Source organism: Micropterus dolomieu, linkage group LG12 (assembly GCF_021292245.1).
Source record: "Micropterus dolomieu isolate WLL.071019.BEF.003 ecotype Adirondacks linkage group LG12, ASM2129224v1, whole genome shotgun sequence".
In the NCBI taxonomy this organism is placed as follows: Eukaryota; Metazoa; Chordata; class Actinopteri; order Centrarchiformes; family Centrarchidae; genus Micropterus; species Micropterus dolomieu.
The window spans coordinates 39,012,789-39,020,854 of NC_060161.1; positions in this window are offsets into that span (position 1 = coordinate 39,012,789).

Consider the following 8,066-nt stretch of genomic DNA (forward strand, 5'->3'; position numbering starts at 1 on the left):
AGCTCCACAACCAATCCTTCTTAACAATATATTAAAGCCAGCCACTCAAAATAAGCTCAACATATGCATAATATTGGCTTAACTTAATAAATTAAACTCGCATGTTCAACGCAACGCTTTAACCAGGTTTAATTACCAAAGCTACACGGCTCACGTAAGTTAAGTTAACTGGTTTACCTTTGCTAAAAGCTAAGTTATGGCCTCAACTGTAACGTTACTTTCCAAAAAAGCTTGGTTAACATGTCATACAGTAAATTCTTCCCGTTTATTATACACTAAAGCAGATTCTTACCTGTCTTTGTCCACACACAACACCGTTATGGGTCCTTCCTCAACGGACAGCAGACACGAAGGCGCCAAATTGTTGCTGGGCAAAATTTTGCTCGGTGATGGGGGTGGAGCTTTCCGGATGTGCGCTGCACTGCTAACGGTTTTAAAACATTTTGTGGGGAACTGTGGCAAACTCTGTTCAAATTCATATAGTGCTTAAAAAAACATTATTAAATTGACATTGCTTCAAAAATCTAAATAGCTTAATAGTCGTATGCAATTTGTATACAATTTGGACCTAGTGGCTGTTTAAATAAAATAGCATCCATGTCTGACATAATCAATTTTGAATTTGGTGTGGAGCCCAGCCCACTTAGTTTAGCCCATTTACTGCCCATGTGGGGCCCAACAACAAAGCCCACTCTGAGCCCATGCCCAGCAGAAGCCCAACCAGCCTAAGTGAGGCCCATGTGGGCCCCAATTAGACGTGTTTGCAGGGGTTAGCTTCTTGTTAGCTGCTAGCTGTGTTCATGAACACTGACCTGAACATCGGTGCTATCAGAGCTCGAGCCTGCTGTTTGTCCTCCGGGGACGTTGTTGCTCCGGGGCTCCGGGTCCTGGTTGTCCTCCTCCATCCCGCTCTCGGTCCTGGTCTCTCAGATCCAGCAGGTCTCCTCTGGGACTGTCGGAGCTCTTCGGATTTATGGCAGATTGCACCAGGACTTTTAAAGGTGCCATCTGCTGCCCCGGAGGATGTAGCATGAACTGTGTTCATTGGGACTACTTTATATCACCAAAACAAATAAAAGAAAATAAATAAACTAAATAAAAAACACTGAATCCTATTTTATATATATATGTTTTTTCTTTTCAGATATTGTTAAGCAGCTACAGGGGCGAGTTCAGCGCAGACAAAGCGTAGCCAAATGGAAACGGTGGTCCCCTGAACAGCCTGCTGTGCCCACAAGCGCACTGAATTTTCCTGCCTTTTTAACACCGTTGTGTTCACAAACTTGTCGCCGCTGATTGGTTAACACCTGAGACACGCCCTTCAAACAGAAGAAAACATACATCATTACTTTTTACTCTGTTTAACGTTGAATAATAATACCAGGCTACATGTGGAAAACTGTCATGTGTTGATATTTCCAGTCTTGCATCTATTATTTGAGAGTGGGGCCCTCAAGAGAACAAAACTTTGGTCAGTTGGCATTATTGTCTTTTTTATTGTCTGTTATCTTTGTTGTTTGCGGGTCATCTGGGTGTCCTCCGTCCCCGAGAAGCAGGCCATCAACGCGCCCTTTGAACGAAAGAAAAGGAATGATCACAACACAGCGTGACCAAGAGTGGATCCCTGAACAAACCCAGACCCTCCAGCCTCCAGGCTGCTCACCGTTAAATGATTGTAAAAAAAACAAACCAACTACCACCTAATGTGTCTTTAATTGTTGTGAACGCGCATTAAGGACAAAACAACCTACATGTCAGATCAAACACCTGAACACCGATCATGTGAAATGATTTTCCAGTCACATAATCCCCCTCGGGTTCTTGAACGGGTGCAGTCAGTCGCACTAATCACGCTCAGCATTCCTGTGTGAGAGGCGTCGGAGTCGTGTGGCCCTGAGAGCCCGCAAAGACGCCTTCAGATCATCCATGGTTATCCAGAGCAGGGATTCACAACCAGCGGTCCTTGTAAAGTAACCCAACTGACTTATTTTATTAAATTTATATCTTTACGGAGGCGGCAGAAACACCTGAACACCAGAGTGCATGAAAACTAGTTAGCGAGCACTAAACCTGCTGCCAAAGGTCATGGATAAAAAGCTGAAATAAATTGCTAACAATTAATCGATTAGTTGTCAACTACTACAATAAATTAACCCCCAATTATTTTGAAAATAGTTTTGAGTAATCTTTTTTTATGAATAAACAGTGAAAATTCTCAGATTTCAGCTTCTGAAATGTGGATATTTTGTGTTTTTTGCTGCTCTGTGACCGTAAACTCCCAAATATCGTTGGGCTGTGAACAAAACAAGACATCTGAGGACGTCATCGTGGCCTTTGGAAAACAAGGATTTCAAATTTTATCTCCATTTTCTGACATTTGACAGACCAAACTACTAATCAGTTTATCGACAATGAAAATAATCTTTATGATTAGCCAAGAAATTAATGGTAAACATCAGTTTCTTTTGGTTGTAGTGAGCAATATCCACTTTTATATAATCAGTAGTGTTATATATTTTGTGCATGATATATGATTGATGAAGGGGTACGTGGGCTCACTTGTCAGGGCTGTGGGGGAACCACAAAGTTTGGACCCCGCTGAGTCTGGTTCTGATGGTCTCTAAGCACCTTCGCCCTGTGAGCCTCTCAGGGCTCTAATTTAAACGGGGCTCTACGCTGACCTTTCTCCCAAAGAGCACACAAAGAAATTTAAAAATGTTCAAGTAACACAGAGTTTAACAAACTATGTATAAAACAGATATTTATACTACGTGTGTGCTCCTTCAACTGCGAAACCATTCGAGGACTGTGGAAGTGAAGACGCTCGGCAGCATTGGCCTTAAAAGTTTGTCGGAGCTTTTTAAAATATTGAAACAGATGTTTTGAAAATGTGCTTTAAAAACACTGATCACTCATCACAACTTTACTGTGACTGGTGCTCGTGTAGTTTTTGGACCAGGGACGGATTCACTAGACACCGGCAGCAGCCACACAACCCACGCCCAAAGTAAACAAGACTACTGAACAGTACTACAATAACTGCTCTCAGGAGGAGGCCTGAAGGAGCACACTGCAGAGGCTCTTTCTACAACATGGAGGAGAAACCAGTTTTAATGAGTATATTAATGTAATTTAACATCAGATAAAAAGTTCTATTTTAATCTAATATTTTACTGTCGGTATGTTCGTATATAAATTATTTAATCTCGCCGTGCGTACAGCCCACCGCTGGTATAAAATTAACTCCACTTGGGACAAAACAGCAGTTTCATGTTTTCAGTTATTAAATACTTGTGCAAGAAAAATGGTCTAATAATCAGAACCATTCATGCAGGAGGAGTTTAACATTTGAAACTTTACTGTAGCACGTCAAACCGTTTTTATGTGTTTAAAGTTGAACATGTTTTAAACAAAAGGCACCTGATAAAGCTAAATATCCAGCTCGCCAAACCTTATCGTCTCCCTGCTGTCTTCGATTAGCGGTGCGGCGGATGTGGTGGGGGGGGGGGCGGTTATGGTAGGTTGTAGTTACTGTGCTCCCAAATCATTTTCTCCGTTCGCACGCATCGATTTTTGGGGGCATCTGCAAGCAAAGTGGTCGCACCATAGAGCCCTGATAAAACAGATTGTAGTACGCCTGAGATCTTGCACCGCTAACGAGTCACGTGACACCAGGGAGGGAACATGGCTAATTGGGCCTCATGTGGACGTTTTCCGTCAGGGGTCAGCGGTTTACACATTAATAGCTGTGTGGTGTTATTTTGAGGGGACAGCAAATTTACACTGTTACATAAGCTGATGTCATTGTTAAGCTCGTAAAGTTCCCGTCCTGGTCCCTGCAGTCTGACATCAGGACCAGGTCTCCCAGTCAGACTCCAGCAGGCCTGTGGTTGCTGGAGTCTGACTGGTTCCCCGAGGAGTCCCCCCCCCTACTGAAGGTTAAATAAAGATGGCGTCTGTCTCTTGTCTCTACAGCAGCTGAACCGGCGCTGCTGTAACCTTTATTGTGCCGGGGTCAGCATGGTGACAGGCCACCGGGGAGGGTCCTGCTTCCTGCTGGGGGGCCGTGTCGCTCCACCGCTGCACATCCTGCACAGATCAGCGACGCATCAGCTCTGGAATCACGGTGCAGTTCCCTCAGTGTCCAGCAGGTGGCGACAGATCCCAAACCACAACACTGACACAGTGCGTGGGCTCGGATTGCTGCCTTTGTGAGGACCAGTTTCAGTCTTAAACCATCATGGTGAGGACGTTTTGTCCCTTCTCACCTCGTTAAAGGACTGTTTGGAGGTTCAGACTTGGTTGTAAGGTTCAGGGTTGATGATGTCAGAAACCTAGATGTGTGCGTGTGCCAGAGACACATGAGTCTTCAGTGACTCACCTCTCTTTCTCTCAGCGTTGCTTTGAAGTTTCTCTCCACATTGTTTCTCCAAATCTGTCCCTGTTGACCAGAGACAGGCGTCTGTCTGTCTGTCTGTGGCTCTCAGCTCCGAGCCCGTTGGTTCCTGCCAAGGGCGGGCGGACTGGCCCTCAGGGGTACCGGGAGATTTGCCCATAAAGCACAGAGTTTTAAAACAGAGACTAAAATGTGCAGCTGAAAATTGATTGGTCCCTGAGCTTTAACTGCCAGACGTTACTGAGCCGGCAGATCCAAATACCTCTTCAGTTTAAGGTCTGGTTGTTGGTTGAAGCAGCCTGTATCACCCTCCCGCAAGCTGCAGAAAAAAAACTTTCACTTTCCATTAACGACGTGTTAAAAATGTGTGTAGTTTCTGCAGAACAGCTGTAGCCAACACACCGTAACAGTCAGATGATCAGTGGACTGATTCTGATATATGGCTCATTTTGTGAGGTTCTGTTCTTGCGTACGGAATAAAGGTCTCTAAAAACCAGGACCCCCCAACAGTGGCTTTGACCAGAGAGTGAGCTGACCAGGGACAAATTCCAGGGCCATTTTATTGCCTCTGTCCGGCCCTGGTTCCTGCTGAAGACGTAAATCTTTAAAAACACCTCACAGATATTTAGTTTCATGTTTAAAAGGCTCAGTTATTTCTTCAAACAGCTGCTCGCTGTAGTTTCTATCAGACCAACAGGAGAAAATAGTGCATCTGTTGGGGAGCTGAGTATAGTTGATTATTGTTCTACTAGTTAAACTCATTATTAAGCGACGGGAGACCATGTGGAGCATTTTACTGCACAAGGATTATAAATGAAGGAAAAAAACAATCTGCTGTAACTGGAAATAAATTACATAAAGTCCACTAACATTAGCCCAAATCAAAGCTTAACCACAGGAAACTGTTTTATTTGTTAAACAGTTAAATCTCAACTAATAAACTGTAGAAATGTTACAAATATTATCTGTCCAAATAAAGTGTGACCTGTAAATATACAGTTTTCTTTTTCATACATTTTCATTTATTATTAGTTTTATAATTGTGTATTTTATTGTTGTTTTTTAATGTGTTGTCAGCTTCTTCTTTATGTGTCTCTGTTTTCTGTACTGGGGCCACACAGATGGTGATTTTACACTCTAAATAAATTTGACTTGACCTACCTTAAACTTATACTTATAATATAATCATATCATTTTATTTAATGTCATAACATTACGCTAATACACTCCTTTATACCAGTTCCTCCACCAGGTTGTCGACAGCCCCACTTCAAGCGCTGGTTTTGGAAAACAATGCATCTCGGAGGAAGAAGAGACTGAGATTTCTGTTTATTTCAAACGCTTTTAAGTATTTTTAGCAGGTATTTGTGTTTGACGGGGATAAATAAAAAAGAAAAATGTAACAATAATGTATTTTCATTATTCATGAAGCGTAAAAATCAAAGCCGTGTGGGACACCTGCAGCGTCACCTGCGGATCAAGCTTCCTTCAGGAGGCGGTTAATTAACAACAAAGAATATCTGAGCAGTTATTTTCTCTCACAAGCGGTTTCTGCTATTTTCAGCATCTTTGTTGGTGTTTTTACAGTTACAAACGTTTTATTTTGAAACATTTGTTGTGTCTATTATTGGAAGAGACACTTTGCTGAGAGAGCCACAGGACCCGTGAGGAGACCGGTCCACTGACTGAGGACAGAGGACAGGAAGCAGTTTGCGCTCAGGTGTCGACTGAACAGAGGAAGAGACGTCAAACAGGGACGATCAGCGACACTCAGGTGTTACTGGAGAGCGAGACGCGCCCTTCAGTCCTGGCCAGCCTGGAGCTACTGTGTGTTTCCTCCTCTGCTAGAGACAGGGCCGTGGACCGAGGACACAATCCTCTACATGCTAAATATTTCTCCACTAAAAGTAGAAATATTAATAATTAAAATAAAAAAAGCAACAAATCTTCATGTTTGTGAACCATCCAAAGCTTTTACATTAAAATAATAAATGTTTTTAAATTGTAATAATAACCCTCTCAGCTGTACTTTTTTATTTCTTTATAACAAATCATGTTTTATAATTTGCATATTTTGTAAAGTAACTTTATGTGTCGGAAAACTGTAGTGAAGTAAAAGTACAATATGTCCCTCTGAGATGTGGTGGCGTAGAAGTAGAAAGTATGATGAAAGGAAAATACTCAAGTGCAAGTACCTCAAATGAGTACTTGAGTACAGTACTGGAGTAGCTGAACTTGATTACTGTGCAGCACTGAGCGGTGCGTTCAGGAGCCTGCGCTCGTTGGTAAACGCAGCGTTAAAACAGAATCCAGCTGTCGAAGCTGCTGCAGCCGAATGACCTCGTAGACTCAGACCGGGGACACGAAAAACCAGATGATCAACAAAACCGAGCTCGAACACTGATCCAGCAGGGACGAGCAGGGACAAGAGGACCAGAGGACCAGAAACTGAAACAGGAAACAGGCAGACTCAGGGAGAATTTCAAAATAACCAGGACCAGGACGAGAACACCGAAACTTCAGAAACACAGAACATGATAATCACGACGCGGGGAACTTTAATCTGTCTCTTCAGTTGTTAGTTGGTTATATTTTGTATTAATAATCTGACAAAGTAACTAAAGCTGTCAGATACATGTTGTGGTGTACAAGTATACAGTGGCGGAGAATTAAAATACTCCGATAAAGCAAAGTGCCTCAGGATCTAGTGTAAATACTACTTAGTTACATCCGTCACTTTGTCTTTTCTCCTTTCTTTAGACAGTTAAACTAACAGCAGAATATTCACATGATATCAGTAATAACATATAAAGTGGCAAAAATAACAAAAAAACGAAAAGTACCTGGCAAGATGTTCACATGATATAAATATCATTTACTATAAAAATCAAACAAATAAAGATAAATGTTCCCGCTCTTCTCTGGTTGGGGGCGGAGCTATCACCTGTCTGTCAAACCTTTCTCTTCTTCTCCTCTTCCTGTCGTTCCCTCCGGCTCAGTTTGACAGACAGGTGACAGTTTCCCACAATCCACCTCTCCACTGTTCCCTCTGTTTATTGACCTCCCCCTCCCCCCTCTGTCCTCTCCTCCCCCCTCTGTCCTCTCCTCCCCCCTGCACCTCTTATTCACTCCCTTTCTTTCTGTGCGCTTCATCTTCCACTTGTGTCTTGAAGATTTATTTTCCATCAGCAGAAAACAACAAGTTTAAAACATTTCAAACTCAAAATCCGGCCCAACAGGCCCAAACAGGTTGGCTCTGCCTAAATGTGACCGAATAACGTTGCCAAGCAGAAAGATGCAGGAAACATCCTGCAGGTATTTCAGGGCTGCCGGTCCTCTGGTTGGTCATGTGACCCGTTAGTCTCTGATCAGAATCATACACAACAACACAAAAATAAAACCAGACACAGAGTCGAAATGCTGCGCTGATGTGTGACCTACTTTTAACTAACAGCATTTTAAATGTTAAGATGCTCAAACATCTTGCTTCACGTTCGGTCATTTTTTAAATAAAATAATAATGAATTTATTCCAGAACAAACTAAAATGAACCTCTCTCTCTCTTTCTCTCTCTCTCTTTCTCTCTCTCTCTCTCTCTCTCTTTCTCTCTCTCTCTCTCTTTCTCTCTCTCTCTCTCTCTCTTTCTCTCTCTCTCTCTCTCTCTCTCTCT